General features: G+C 42.6%; 1 long non-coding RNA gene across 4 annotated transcripts; it reads right to left on the bottom strand.

The window, feature by feature from the left end:
- Nucleotides 1–10,765: 10,765 nt before the first annotated feature.
- LOC130734222 (uncharacterized) lies at nucleotides 10,766–13,057 on the bottom strand. 4 transcript variants are annotated; one of them, XR_009017832.1, is made up of 6 exons: nucleotides 12,821–13,057; nucleotides 12,627–12,712; nucleotides 12,165–12,289; nucleotides 11,553–11,720; nucleotides 11,187–11,257; nucleotides 10,766–10,872 (listed from the first exon to the last, which is right to left on the bottom strand). It is a non-coding gene; the product is annotated as an uncharacterized LOC130734222 (long non-coding RNA). The 4 variants fall into 4 exon arrangements; XR_009017834.1 differs by lacking the exon at nucleotides 12,627–12,712 and having other exon boundaries at nucleotides 12,821–13,056; XR_009017835.1 differs by lacking the exons at nucleotides 12,627–12,712; nucleotides 12,821–13,057 and adding an exon at nucleotides 12,429–12,527.
- Nucleotides 13,058–13,269: the final 212 nt, after the last annotated feature.

Genomic DNA, 13,269 nt, shown 5'->3' with positions numbered 1-13,269 from the left:
ATCAAGGAAGAAGGAGAAGAAGATTTTGTTCAATCCTTGCTTGATCGTTGTTTAATCAGTTGCTGCTTCAAGGTTTCGAGGTATAGTCGCTAATCCTTACCTCCGATCGCTTTTTCCATAGCTTTTCTGTAGAGTTTTCTGAGCTGATAGTTTATGGGTTTTTGCAAAACTATCCCGAATCTTTCATTTCTGATTCTAAACCTCTTCCTTATGCGCCCAAGATCACTTCTGCCGGGTTAGATTTTCCGTTATGTCGCCGGAATTCCGCCGGAATCAATTTGAGCCTAAAATACCCATTTTTGGAGTTTTTGAGGTAAAGCTTCAACCTTTAGGCTAAAAACTATCGCCTTAGCTTAGTGTTAGTAGGATTAGTTGTCATAAACGTCGTTGGTGACGTCCCTGCAAAATTTTATTTTTGGGATTTCAGTTTTGAAAATCCTAAGTTAAAAATCATGACCAAAATACCCCTGCGACAGTTTTTGATCCGATAATTTTTCCGAGTTCAGAATACCCTTAGTTACGGCTTATGAAAGCATAGGAACCAAGTTTGATCGAAGAAAAATCGAGCCCCACAATTACCAAAAGTGGCCAAGCCCTATAGGGGAGGAGGAGGAAAATTTCCTTTTCCGAAAACTTGTCTTTCGCGCTAGATTATCGTACCTTAGAGTATAGATTACTTCGAGTAACCTTAGTAAGTATCGATAGCTTAGTTTTCGATAGATTCTGATAGTATTTCTGTGGTTTTGCTCTAAAGGTGATTTTGAGGAATTTCCAGCGGAGCAAGGCTTTGATTGTGAAGGAACTTTAGGAGATAACTCTGGAGAATCTACAGGTGAGGGCTACTCACTGAATCTTTAGTTAATACTTAGGGTCGATGCTTTCGACATTGATTTACTGTTTATGCACTTGTTTGTGTTTGATTGGAAAAATGTTTTCTGAGGCTTCGGCTGACAATGTAGATGATTCATCTACTGAATGTTTTTGAGATTGTCTTACATACTATGTGTTATGTGGGTAATCTAGGATGTGTGGTGCATGCTTTATATGCTAAGTGCTAAGTGTTTATGATGCGATTTATTGATATATGACATGTTGTTGATTGTGATGATTTAAATATGCTCTGTACTGGAATCTGAGATTCTGAATGGTGAGAATAGCGGGCAGGTCATGCCGATTTTATTTTGAGAGTTTGGAGAAAGTTTGATAGGACGAACGAGGTTCGGGCCTTAATTTTGTTTAGTGGATCGAGACCTCCTCTGGAAGCGACTTGGGATTGGGAGATCCTGCAAATGTATAAGACTTGCGATAAGACAAAAGGGAATCTATTTTATAAAGAAAATTCATAAGACCTTAAATAACCTCAAAATCTTTAAGTAATGATAACAACCTCGAAGGAAGGCATTGGAAGTCAAATCATAGTTTTGGAAAAGCGAGGAGTGTCGTCGGATCCAAGTGTTGAGGAGTTTGGTAAGTTCTGAGTATGTTGGTACTCCTTCGCTCGTTGAACAGTTTGATAGCCATCCAAGGGATGAGCCGAGAAGCTTCACTGAGGCGTGAGACCTTGTGAATGCGGGATACTCCACTGAGGCGTGAGACCTTGTGGAAAGCATGGAACTCCACTGAGGCGTGAGACCTTGTGAGAGCATGAAACTTCACTGAAGCGTGAGACTTCATGAGAGCATTGGTGACCCGAAGAGTCATCATGAGTGGTTGCACCCATGCATATACGCGATGAAGTGCCAAGCAGAGTACTTCGGTATAGCAGGAAGTAACGATCAGCCATGCAGAGTTGGATCGGTCCTGACTATACCTGGCACAACAGGAGGTAACGATCATCCATGTAGAGTTGTATCGTGCCTGTTGATGTTCGGCATAGCAAGCAGAAATGGTCAAACCATGTAGAGTTTGTACCGTCTTGACTATAGCCAAAGGTGATAAGCGACGCCCGAGCAGAAATGGTTAAACACGAGGCTAGTGTCACGACCGTCTCGAGGTGCCCAGCCTATAAGTGGCAATACCTTTGGTTTGTCCCGTCGCCAAGCAGAGTGACGTTGTTGTTTTGTTCCGTCGCCAAGCAGAGTGACGTTGTTGTTTTGTTCCGTCGCCAAGCAGAGTGACGTTGTTGTTTTGTCCCGTCGCCAAGCAGAGTGACGTTGTTGTTTTGTTCCGTCGCCAAGCAGAGTGACGTTGTTGTTTTGTTCCGTCGCCAAGCAGAGTGACATTGTTGTTTTGTTCCGTCGCCAAGCAGAGTGACGTTGTCGGTTTGTTCCGTCGCCAAGCAGAGTGACGTTATTCGGGTTTTATGCTGATCTGACTACATGATGATGTTGGAGTAAGAGGCATCACGGGCCGAAATGGTCCCACCGTGGCTGGTGTTAGGACTGATCCGATGATGTCCATCCGTTCCGGATTGCATATTGGTTGACTGGGTTAACCTGCATATCATTTCATGCAACATGCATACTGACATAGTTGATGAGTGTGTTTGATACTTGTTAGTTCTACTTGATGCATGTTAACTGTGATTTACAGTCGTTATATTCTTTGTGGAAATATGCAACCCTAGGATGTTATCCCTAGTTATAAGCCTAAGTGGCTATTATCTTATTTATATTTATTGGTGCTATTATTTACATAATTCTTTGGAGTTGACCCTCGCGTCTTCTGTGTGTGCTTTGGCGAACAAACGCCCTTTGTCAGATGTCTTTGGCGGGCTGATTCATGATGGTTCATCCTTCGGGAGGAACTAGGGTCGAGATGCGGGAACTGGAGCGTATCGCGGTAGCGAGAGGAGGACGGATGGTGTACATAGACTAGGTCGTTCTGGATTCAGATTCGGGCGACGATCATGCTAGCATGTAGGTTTTAGTGCTGGTGTGAGCTCCTTGAGATGGGATTAGTGTAGGAGTAGAGTCTTTGCTCTGAACATCATTTGTTTTCCTTGGGGACAGGGTAGTTTCCCACCTATAGCTTTTTGTGTGGTTCTTTACGAGAATCACAGAGAGTTGGTTGGACTTAGGAGGTCTTGCTTCAGGCCGATGGGCCAGCTTATTCTCAGTTTTGAGGGATGGTGTTGCGGACACTTGACCTTTCTTGTGGATTGTACCTTTTGCCTTCGGGCGTTACACTTTTCTTTCCGTCACTGGAGGTTTACTCGTGACGAGGTTACTACTACAGCGGGGGCTGTTTATATATTGTATATTAGTTCTGATTATTGTTATTGTTGGGTTTTATTTAATTCAGTCTTGTCTTAGTTATTATCGAAAAAAAAAATATCTACGTTTTTCCGCATTAAGTTTATTTTGGTTACTAAAGTGACGCCACCGAAATCGGGGTGTTACAGGCAGCTTTCTTCAAGTCACGAACATCTATATCATGATGAAGTTAGCTAGTTCTTCCAACATAGTTTTCTCCATTCACAATATTCAAACTTGAGACATTGGTTACGAAAAATGGGTATGAACCACTTGAACTAATCACATGTTAGCAATGTACTTTAGGAAAAGAAACTTCGTGCAGTGGACTGGGCGAGCCCCTAGAGGGGCAACGCCCAGGGTTCACACCGCCCGGTGGCGCCCCAAGCCAGTAGGGTTGGGCCTCGTTCAGCCAGGCCCACACGGCCCATTAAGGACCCTAGCATATGGGGGCCCAACACTACCTCTATAAATAGGTAGTAGATACCAATTGTAAGGGACTTTTGCTCATTTTATGAATACACACATGAAATTCAGTTATTCTCTCTCTCTAGGGATTACACCCTTTCTCAATGTTCTTATCCGGAACATTTAGGTGATCTTTTAGGCGGGGAAGCTATTGCAACTAGTTCATTTGCGCCATGTCGGCGACCTACACGCTTTATACATTCTTTGTTGATCCCGCCAAGTAGCGTGGCTAGGTGATCTTCTAGGCGGGGAAGCTATTGCAACTAGATGCTTGGGAATAGTTCCTGCGCGTTGGTCGAAACCGCCAGCCGAGGAACGCCGTACCAAGTGGAAAGTGGCAACGGGCGACCTGCTAGGGGGATCACAAGAGGACAGAGATTGACGGTCACATTTTGGAGACACACTTCGCTCTCCTGCTTCGAGCTTGTGGACTTGCGGACCAAGGGCGCTCGCCCTTCATCTTTTCACGCCATGTTGGCGACTTGGATTTTTGCATACACGATGGATAAGCATTAGGCAGTTATGTTATAGTTTTCTTAAAGACACACTTAGCTCTCATGCTTCGAGCTCGGTGTCTTGTGGACTGGGCGAGCCCCTAGAGGGGCAACGCCCAGGGTTCACACCGCCCGGTGGCGCCCCAAGCCAGTAGGGTTGGGCCTCGTTCAGCCAGGCCCACACGGCCCATTAAGGACCCTAGCATATGGGGGCCCAACACTACCTCTATAAATAGGTAGTAGATACCAATTGTAAGGGACTTTTGCTCATTTTATGAATACACACATGAAATTCAGTTATTCTCTCTCTCTAGGGATTACACCCTTTCTCAATGTTCTTATCCGGAACATTTGACCTGCTAGGGGGATCACAAGGGGACAGAGATGGACGGTCACATTTTGGAGACACACTTCGCTCTCCTGCTTCGAGCTTGTGGACTTGCGGACCAAGGGCGCTCGCCCTTCATCTTTTCACGCCATGTTGGCGACTTGGATTTTTGCATACACGATGGATAAGCATTAGGCAGTTATGTTATAGTTTTCTTAAAGACACACTTAGCTCTAATGCTTCGAGCTCGGTGTCTTGTGGACTTGTGGACTGGGCGAGCCCCTAGAGGGGCAACGCCCAGGGTTCACACCGCCCGGTGGCGCCCCAAGCCAGTAGGGTTGGGCCTCGTTCAGCCAGGCCCACACGGCCCATTAAGGACCCTAGCATATGGGGGCCCAACACTACCTCTATAAATAGGTAGTAGATACCAATTGTAAGGGACTTTTGCTCATTTTATGAATACACACATGAAATTCAGTTATTCTCTCTCTCTAGGGATTACACCCTTTCTCAATGTTCTTATCCGGAACATTTGGCGCCGTCTGTGGGGAGCGATAAACTTTTGATTCCCGGATCACGTGGATTGATTGCACAACTGATTTTGCTTGAGATTTTCGTTGATTTTCGTGGATTTCGCGGGACGGATTTTGATTACGGAAATGGATCTTGGATGATCTTTTTGGGCTTTGGATTGGAAAAGGAATACAATGCACCTTGACCTTCAAGAATCCATGTCACTACAGTTCTCTCGGTAGCATCTTCTTCCACAAGGTTCGCCAACAATGGCGGCGGAAGTTCGGAAATAGAAGCATCGAAGACAAGCCACGCATTCTGAGGCGGAACCGCCTGTGCTACTGGGAGGAGGGGATTCGCGATTTAGAGTGGAAGGATCTGTTGATTATTGTGGCATCACAGGTGGAGCGTGGTGGAAGCTTGATCGCTGTTGTCAATCGACGGAGTGGGAGCGAATTCGAGACTAAGAAAGGAATCGATGAAACTCAGTGGCTATAGTGGACGGGAGAATGACGGATCAAGAAAGCTGATCAGGTTTCGAAAAGGGAAAAAAAAAAAAACAGCGATAAAAGGAGAAGTTTCAGATCGAGAACAACAAAGAGACTGATGAGGAGTAGATCAGTGGCAATGCGGAGGGGAAAGAACAAGGTGCGTTCACGAGAGAATGACAGATCGAGATTCAGCGTGAAGGCGCATCCAGCGATGGCAGATCGAAGCAACACGGTTCAGACCGACAATGAAGAACGTCAACAGAGGTGAAGCTTCAGATCGAGGAAGCATGTAGGCAAGGGAGAGCAGATCGGTAATGACGAAGAAAAGAACAAAGGCGAGGAATCTGTCCAGAGCACAATACATGAGGAGCAGAGCCAATCCCGAGACGTTGGAATTCTGGCGGGCACGCTTTTGCTTTGGCGGGCACGTTTTGAAGGTAGGCGGCGAGCTAGTGTTGTTGGCGATGGAGTTCGACGGCGAGAGAATGTCGTTGGCGTTGGAATCTAGCAAGCACGTTTTACTCCGGCGGCGGAATTCTGGTGGGCACGTTTTGTTTTGGCCATGGAAGTTTGGCGAGTAAAGCGTTGCTATGGTTAAGATCGCTGGCCAACAAATTTTCCAATTCCTTCAAACTTTTCCTCCATCTTTCATTTGATTCCCTTCTCAGTTGTTGTATTTCCTAATTTTCTTATTTTGAAGTTGATATTAGAAGTTATATTGTCTTCACTGGTTTTGATTCAGACAGAGAGGAGCAAATCGGATCAAAGAGAAGGAGTGGGTGAATTGAGGCACACCATTAAAGTTTTGTGAAACTTGGAAGACTCTTCCATAAGCGGTTTGTTATTGGGTGGGACAAGCTCCTGATGGCGCGATTTAGTTACAAAGTGAAACAAGTTTCACGATGAACTAAATTAGCCCCGGAAAAGCCCACGTAACAACCGGATTCATTGGCGATGTGTGGGGTACAAATTGCCCATTCTACTGAGCACCGCTTTGGTAATCTAACTGGCCATTGGAACCCAAAGCACTTTGAGTCCCGAAATGGGACGATCACACCAAGGGTGGCGACCTACCGCTAGGGTGGTGACCTCATGCCAAAGGGTGGCGACCAAACGCTATGGGTGGCGACCTGTAAGACTCAGTTTTTAGACACACAAAAGTCGCCAAAAGGGTGGCGACCTCACGCTAAGGGTGGCGACCTACCGCAAGAGGGTCGCGACCTACCGCAAGAGGATGGCGACCTACCGCTAAAGGGTCGCGACCTACCGCCAAAAATGAGGGTAGCGACCTACCGCAAAATGGTGGCGACCTACCGCAAGAGGGTCGCGACCTACCGCAAGAGGGTCGCGACCTACCGCCAAAAATGAGGGTAGCGACCTACCGCAAAATGGTGGCGGCCTTACGCTGAGAGTGGCGAGCAAGTCAAACTAATTTCTTATAAGGCACAAAATTCTTTGACAAAATTGGTTTTAACTTAGATTTATAAGAGCACATCTTTGGTGGTTGATTTTTCTTTGATGATTAGGAAACAGGCTAAAGCAAGATGGTGATGGCGATGCGGCAAGTGAGGACACTCCTACTCCTCATGACTTGGACACAGAGTCTGGTGGACTTGTAGACTATGGCGAGTGAAGGAGCATGCGTGCTGGGCGGATCTTCTCCTAGGGACGATGCGGCGGCGACTTCAGCTTGAAGACACATTGTGCTCTCATGCTTCGAGCTCGGTGTCTTGTGGACTGGTTGAGTCCCTTCACCATATTAGGGGACTCGCCCAGGAAGCAACTTGATCCATGAAGATGCTACGAGGGGCGGATGCGGGAGAGATTGGCGGGAGACCATGTCACCAGGCGAGCCAGCTTCTATTCAGCGAGTCACGTCATATGAGGCGGGCCACCACGACTCCTTAATCTTGTAGGCGTTTGTACACCATCTTTCTAGGTCCCGCGTCAATCGGAGATTCATGTATTTGCGTATTTCCTTGCGCTATTGGCGGTTTGTGTTTCATTTGCGCCATGTCGGCGACCTACACGCTTTATACATTCTTTGTTGATCCCGCCAAGTAGCGTGGCTAGGTGATCTTCTAGGCGGGGAAGCTATTGCAACTAGAAGCTTGGGAATAGTTCCTGCGCGTTGGTCGAAACCGCCAGCCGAGGAACGCCGTACCAAGTGGAAAGTGGCAACGGGCGACCTGCTAGGGGGATCACAAGGGGACAGAGATTGACGGTCACATTTTGGAGACACACTTCGCTCTCCTGCTTCGAGCTTGTGGACTTGCGGACCAAGGACGCTCGCCCTTCATCTTTTCACGCCATGTTGGCGACTTGGATTTTTGCATACACGATGGATAAGCATTAGGCAGTTATGTTATAGTTTTCTTAAAGACACACTTAGCTCTCATGCTTCGAGCTCGGTGTCTTGTGGACTTGTGGACTGGGCGAGCCCCTAGAGGGGCAACGCCCAGGGTTCACACCGCCCGGTGGCGCCCCAAGCCAGTAGGGTTGGGCCTCGTTCAGCCAGGCCCACACGGCCCATTAAGGACCCTAGCATATGGGGGCCCAACACTACCTCTATAAATAGGTAGTAGATACCAATTGTAAGGGACTTTTGCTCATTTTATGAATACACACATGAAATTCAGTTATTCTCTCTCTCTAGGGATTACACCCTTTCTCAATGTTCTTATCCGGAACATGCAGGGAATGTAAAAAATGTAATGGTAACAGAGGAAATGAGAATTCACAATTTTTTGGGTGACTGATACACTAGTTGATAGATATTGCCAAGGAACCAATTTTGTTCACACATCCAATTCAACGCAAGAACTCTGATAAAACAACCATGGCCGGACAAAAGGGGAGGCTACTAATTTAAACATAACTAGTGATTATACCCGTGCGATGCACGGGATCTAAATCATCGATTTCATTGAAAAAATTGAGATTAATTTAATCCAACAATGGTTTATTATTTTATTATTATTTATCGGATCCCAACGTACCTCATATATTTATATTATTTATTTTTTAAACTTAAAATTTAAAATTAAAACAATGCTCCAACTACAATTTATTTAATTAATATTTGTAACAATAAGATTTAGATATATATATTTAATTAATATTTAAATCCGGATAAAGAGGTACAAAAAAGAAGCAAAACTCAGTGACTATCAGAATCAACTTTGTATAGGCATGAAGATCATACTTGATGAAATATATAAGATAACACCTATAAAATTAAGCAAATCAATAAGCACCATGCACTTGGTTGCAATATTCTAAAAAAGACCAACAAAAGACTAATCAGCTCAAGTACACCAATTCTAATGTGGCACACTGCCACTGCAATGCTAACAACAGAATTGATGGTTCCATTTAGAGAAGCCACACGACCCACACGTTCGGAAAATTCGAGCAACAACACCAAACAATCAGGCAGGGAATAATACTTGACCGGACATGGCAGATAATGCATCTTAACCCACTTTTTATAGCAACCATAATCAATAACTTCAGTTATTCAAGCTCAGGGTTAGGGTTAATTTCGGTAGAGATCCTAAGGGCATATCAGCGGGTTGTCCTTCGAAATCTCCATGAAAGATTTTGCGGCGGCGGTAGATTCGTATGACAGAGAAGATCAGTAGGAGAGAGTCGTACTTGTTCTACCTGGTAGCTGTATCGGATCATTAAAAAGTAACACATAGAAGATAACCAAAGTAACCTCATCCACTACATTGCTTACATTCCCAAGATCGAATCTTAGGCAAATATAACCAAGCAACATGTCCAACATTGTCACCTTCCTAATTTCCTTCTATACAACCACTTTCCCTTGAAAAGTTTGTAGTTTCTCCAATCATCCTCATATTAAAGGGAAAGAAACTTATACTCAAGATTGAATTGGGCCACATTTAGTTTCTCTGCAGACCTGAAGAACACAAAGGTAGATTCAACAACATTTGCTTTTTTAGATTAATGAGGTAGCTTGAGTGGTAACATTTAACTAATTAAAAACACTATCCTAGATTCAAGGGCTGCACTATCCTAGATTCAAGGGCTGCAAACCTGAGGGGCTTTATATAAAAAGACCAAGAAAGGAAAACTCAGTAATTATGCTAGGTTCTAGTCCCAAATGGAATTAATGAAAAGAAAAGCACATCATATTAAAGAAGGATGCAAAACACAGCACATAAGCCAGATGTATACCATAGATTTTCTTCTCCTTTTTCTTAATTTCAGTTTCTGTGATGTTTCTTAGTTTACTTTATTTAAATCAGAGAAAATTCATGGCTATGATAGGCATAGTGCCAAAATACATTCGCTCAAATGGAGTATATATTTAAGGATTATGTCTCTTTTATCACTAAAATGAAATATATAAAGGATAGGCTTGTATCTGAATCAGCCTTGGAAAGATCAAGTATATAGTTGAAGAACCAAATATCCTAAAGATAGCATGAGATCTAAGACATGTCTTCATTCTAGATCAAGTTATGCGGTAGAAAGAATTACAACAATGTTAAAAGATATCTTGCTGCAAACCACAAATTTATAAAATTTAAGAGAAAACATAGGTACTCTGTTAATGTATCGAGTATAAAGCTAAAGTAAATATAACTGATTAGTATAAGGATGCAACTATGAGTACAGATAACAACTATGAGAAATAGAGAATATCTTGCTCTGAAATGCATAAAACTCAGTTTGCTACACAAAGCAAATCACCAACAAAAGCTTACTTATTTTATCAACTGCATCTGCTAACTTCTGTAGTTCATCAGAGCAGATATTTGGGCAGTGAGTAAATCCAAAATACATCACTGTCCACTTCCCCAAGAAGTCCTTTTCAGTAACGTGCTTCCCACGATGGTTGGTAAGGTGAAATGGACCCCCAATTGCAGTTTTTCCCGCATAAGGTCCATGCTTCACTGCCTTCGAAGCATTATGTATGTCTACAGCAATAAAACTCTAATCAGTAAATGAAGAAAATATCCATGATACTTCAGAATCAGAATCAAATGCAACAGGAAATGGAGCTATTTCATAATTGATCTGATTTGTTTTCATACTACTCCTAAGAAACAAACATGTTGCATGATATATCCTGCATCCTAACTTCATCCTGCTAAGGTTTTATAAAATCAAATATGTTAGAATCCCGTCAAAATAAACATATCATAATATAAGAAAACCATGCCTGACCTAGAATCCAAAAAAAAAACAACCATGACATGACTCCAGGTCACCTCCACATGCATAATCACAAAATTCTCAACTAACCAGAGTAATCTACCTTCAATATGCCGTTTCTTTTCTCTGTCATAGTAAAATATCTATCCTGCTCCAGTTAAAACCAGCAAAACAAAGCTCAACCACGAAACAGGCTGCAGGAGACAAATCAGCTCATGAGTCTATGCTCAAAGAAGTAGAACCCCATTGCTATAATAACAACTTCGGATACACACGACCTGCGAATCGTTTTCCCAGCATCACTTTTTTATTTTTAGAAAACTGAAATTTTGCAATTGGATTCCTGTAACATATCTTGTTCTGAGAATATGTGTCTAACTGCACCATTATTTTAACAGACTACTGATAAGAAATAATAATTATGAAATTTACTTTTCACAATATGTTGGGGTAAGATATAAATAAATTCTGCAATCATGTAAGGTACAACTGATGCAATTGGCTCCACCTGTACTGTGAATTGATCCCATTGAGAAAGGTACCCATTTGCCTCACTTCATGAACTGAAGTGTAACCAACCTGTAATCACCATATAGATTATTACAAATAATAATTAAATTAAGCATATTAAAATTGAAAACTTCCATGACCTGAAATGTAACCCATTGAACCCAATCCTGAAAAAAATGAATCATTAAGAAAGAAATGATAGAAAAAACTGGAAGAATATCCAAAGTTAAGAAATCAGAAAAAGAAAAAAAAAGCTCTTGGGACAAAAATCTCCACATCGAGGAAATAGCTATTTGTAACTTCAAACATGAAGGTTCGAAGAAAACTCCATGCCAAAGGTAAGAAAAGAAAACTTATTAGTTACCTTTCAAATCAGGATTTCTTTCCACCTTTGTCTTCTTTAGCCTGTTAACATCGCATTTATCCTTTACTCCACTCTCACGGTTCAAACATGATATGTACAAAAACTTCAGCATTCAGAAGCTTATTTTCAGCTTTGGTCTGCAACCTCAAGTACAAAGAACTGGAAAACCTAGCAAATCAAAGAAGGAAAGGGTAATATTTGTACTCAAAGGAAAAATAAAAGCTCCACACAGGAAAAATCGATAAAAGGCACAGTGTTAGAACAAATTTTATGTGACTGGAACAAATACATGAGGGAGGATATGAAAGAAAGGGTTCAGAAGACAAAACATGGAAATGGTTTGAAATAACATTTATAGCGTCAAACAACTACAAAATGTCAAAATAGGATACCCAAAAGACATCACTGAACTTAGCCATTCCAAAGAAATAGGATACCAGTAAATACAGATATTGAGCCATGTCCATTGCTAGTTTAGGATTTCCAAGGAATAATAGTTTTACAAAATTTGCTGCGACATGCAACATCAAATATTTCATGAACAAAGTAAAATCAATAAAAGAACAACATTAAAAAAAGAAGTAACACATTAGAGGAGATTATCAAACTTACCTCTCATTCAAGCATCAAGACCTTCTTCAAGTGTGCGCAGTACGACCTCGTCCACCTCAACCATCACATGCGAGCCTCCGCAACGGTTTATATTCAGCAATGCGCTTCACATAGACCCAAGCTGTCTGCAATAAAATAATATAAACCCGTCATTTATTACTCATAAAAACCGCAACTATTGCCAACTTGATCCGTATATAATTTTTACTTGTTTTAGCAAACCTGAAATTGCATTGAAAGGCAAAATAATGTCAAGAGCTATACATGTGAAGTGATCTGATGGCAGCTTCCAGGTCCCAAACCGCCACATATCCAGCGATCATACAGTTCCAATTCCAAACATCCCTCTCAGGAATTTTATCGAACAGCTTGCGGGCAGCACCAGTTTCACCATTCTTGAACGTGTCAGTGAATGAAAATCGAACTAATTTTTATAGCAACCGTCATCACATGTTTACTTACATTATTCATTTTCTCTAATGAATTGTTCTCCAACTGTTTTTCGTCTGCTATCTGGGGGATACGACATTGCATCATGCTTCAACCATCTAGAGGATTGAAGAAATACAATCAAGCACCAGCATTTAAAAATTAAAACTGAAATCCTACAAAGCACGCGATTCAATTTCACACAAACAAAACAACAAACAGCTTACCAACAACTTCAAAGTGGCACCACCGGAGAGTCATCAATGACAGTTTTGGTATGTAGATTGAAGGGAGATTGAAAACACTCCGATAATATTTCCAAGGAAGTGTGCGCATGATGTCCTTGATGAAATCCTGATGTCCTTAACTTCAAAGTAGCAACTTCAATCATGATGTCCTTGATGAAATCACTCGATCCTTAGGAAGTGTGCGCATGACCAATTATATTTAAGCTTGGGGTATTAGTGAAGTCAGCCACTACTCCTTGTCAGAGCTCGCGGGAACCTCTGCACATCCTCTCATGGTGTGTGCTCTGATAGCGAGAAATCGAGAGTGGTGGTGGAGGTTGACGGCGTGTAGTGGCTGCCGGCGGCAGCGGTGGTTGTAGGGTGTCGCCAGAGACCGATGAGGTAGAAGAGGGCGCAGAGGATGGTGGTGAAGGTGATGTAGTAGAGCC

Source organism: Lotus japonicus, chromosome 1 (genome assembly GCF_012489685.1).
Source record: "Lotus japonicus ecotype B-129 chromosome 1, LjGifu_v1.2".
NCBI classification, from domain to species: domain Eukaryota; kingdom Viridiplantae; phylum Streptophyta; class Magnoliopsida; order Fabales; family Fabaceae; genus Lotus; species Lotus japonicus.
The sequence above is the reverse complement of the archived record's forward strand: the minus strand, read 5'-3'. Positions and strand labels throughout refer to the sequence as shown.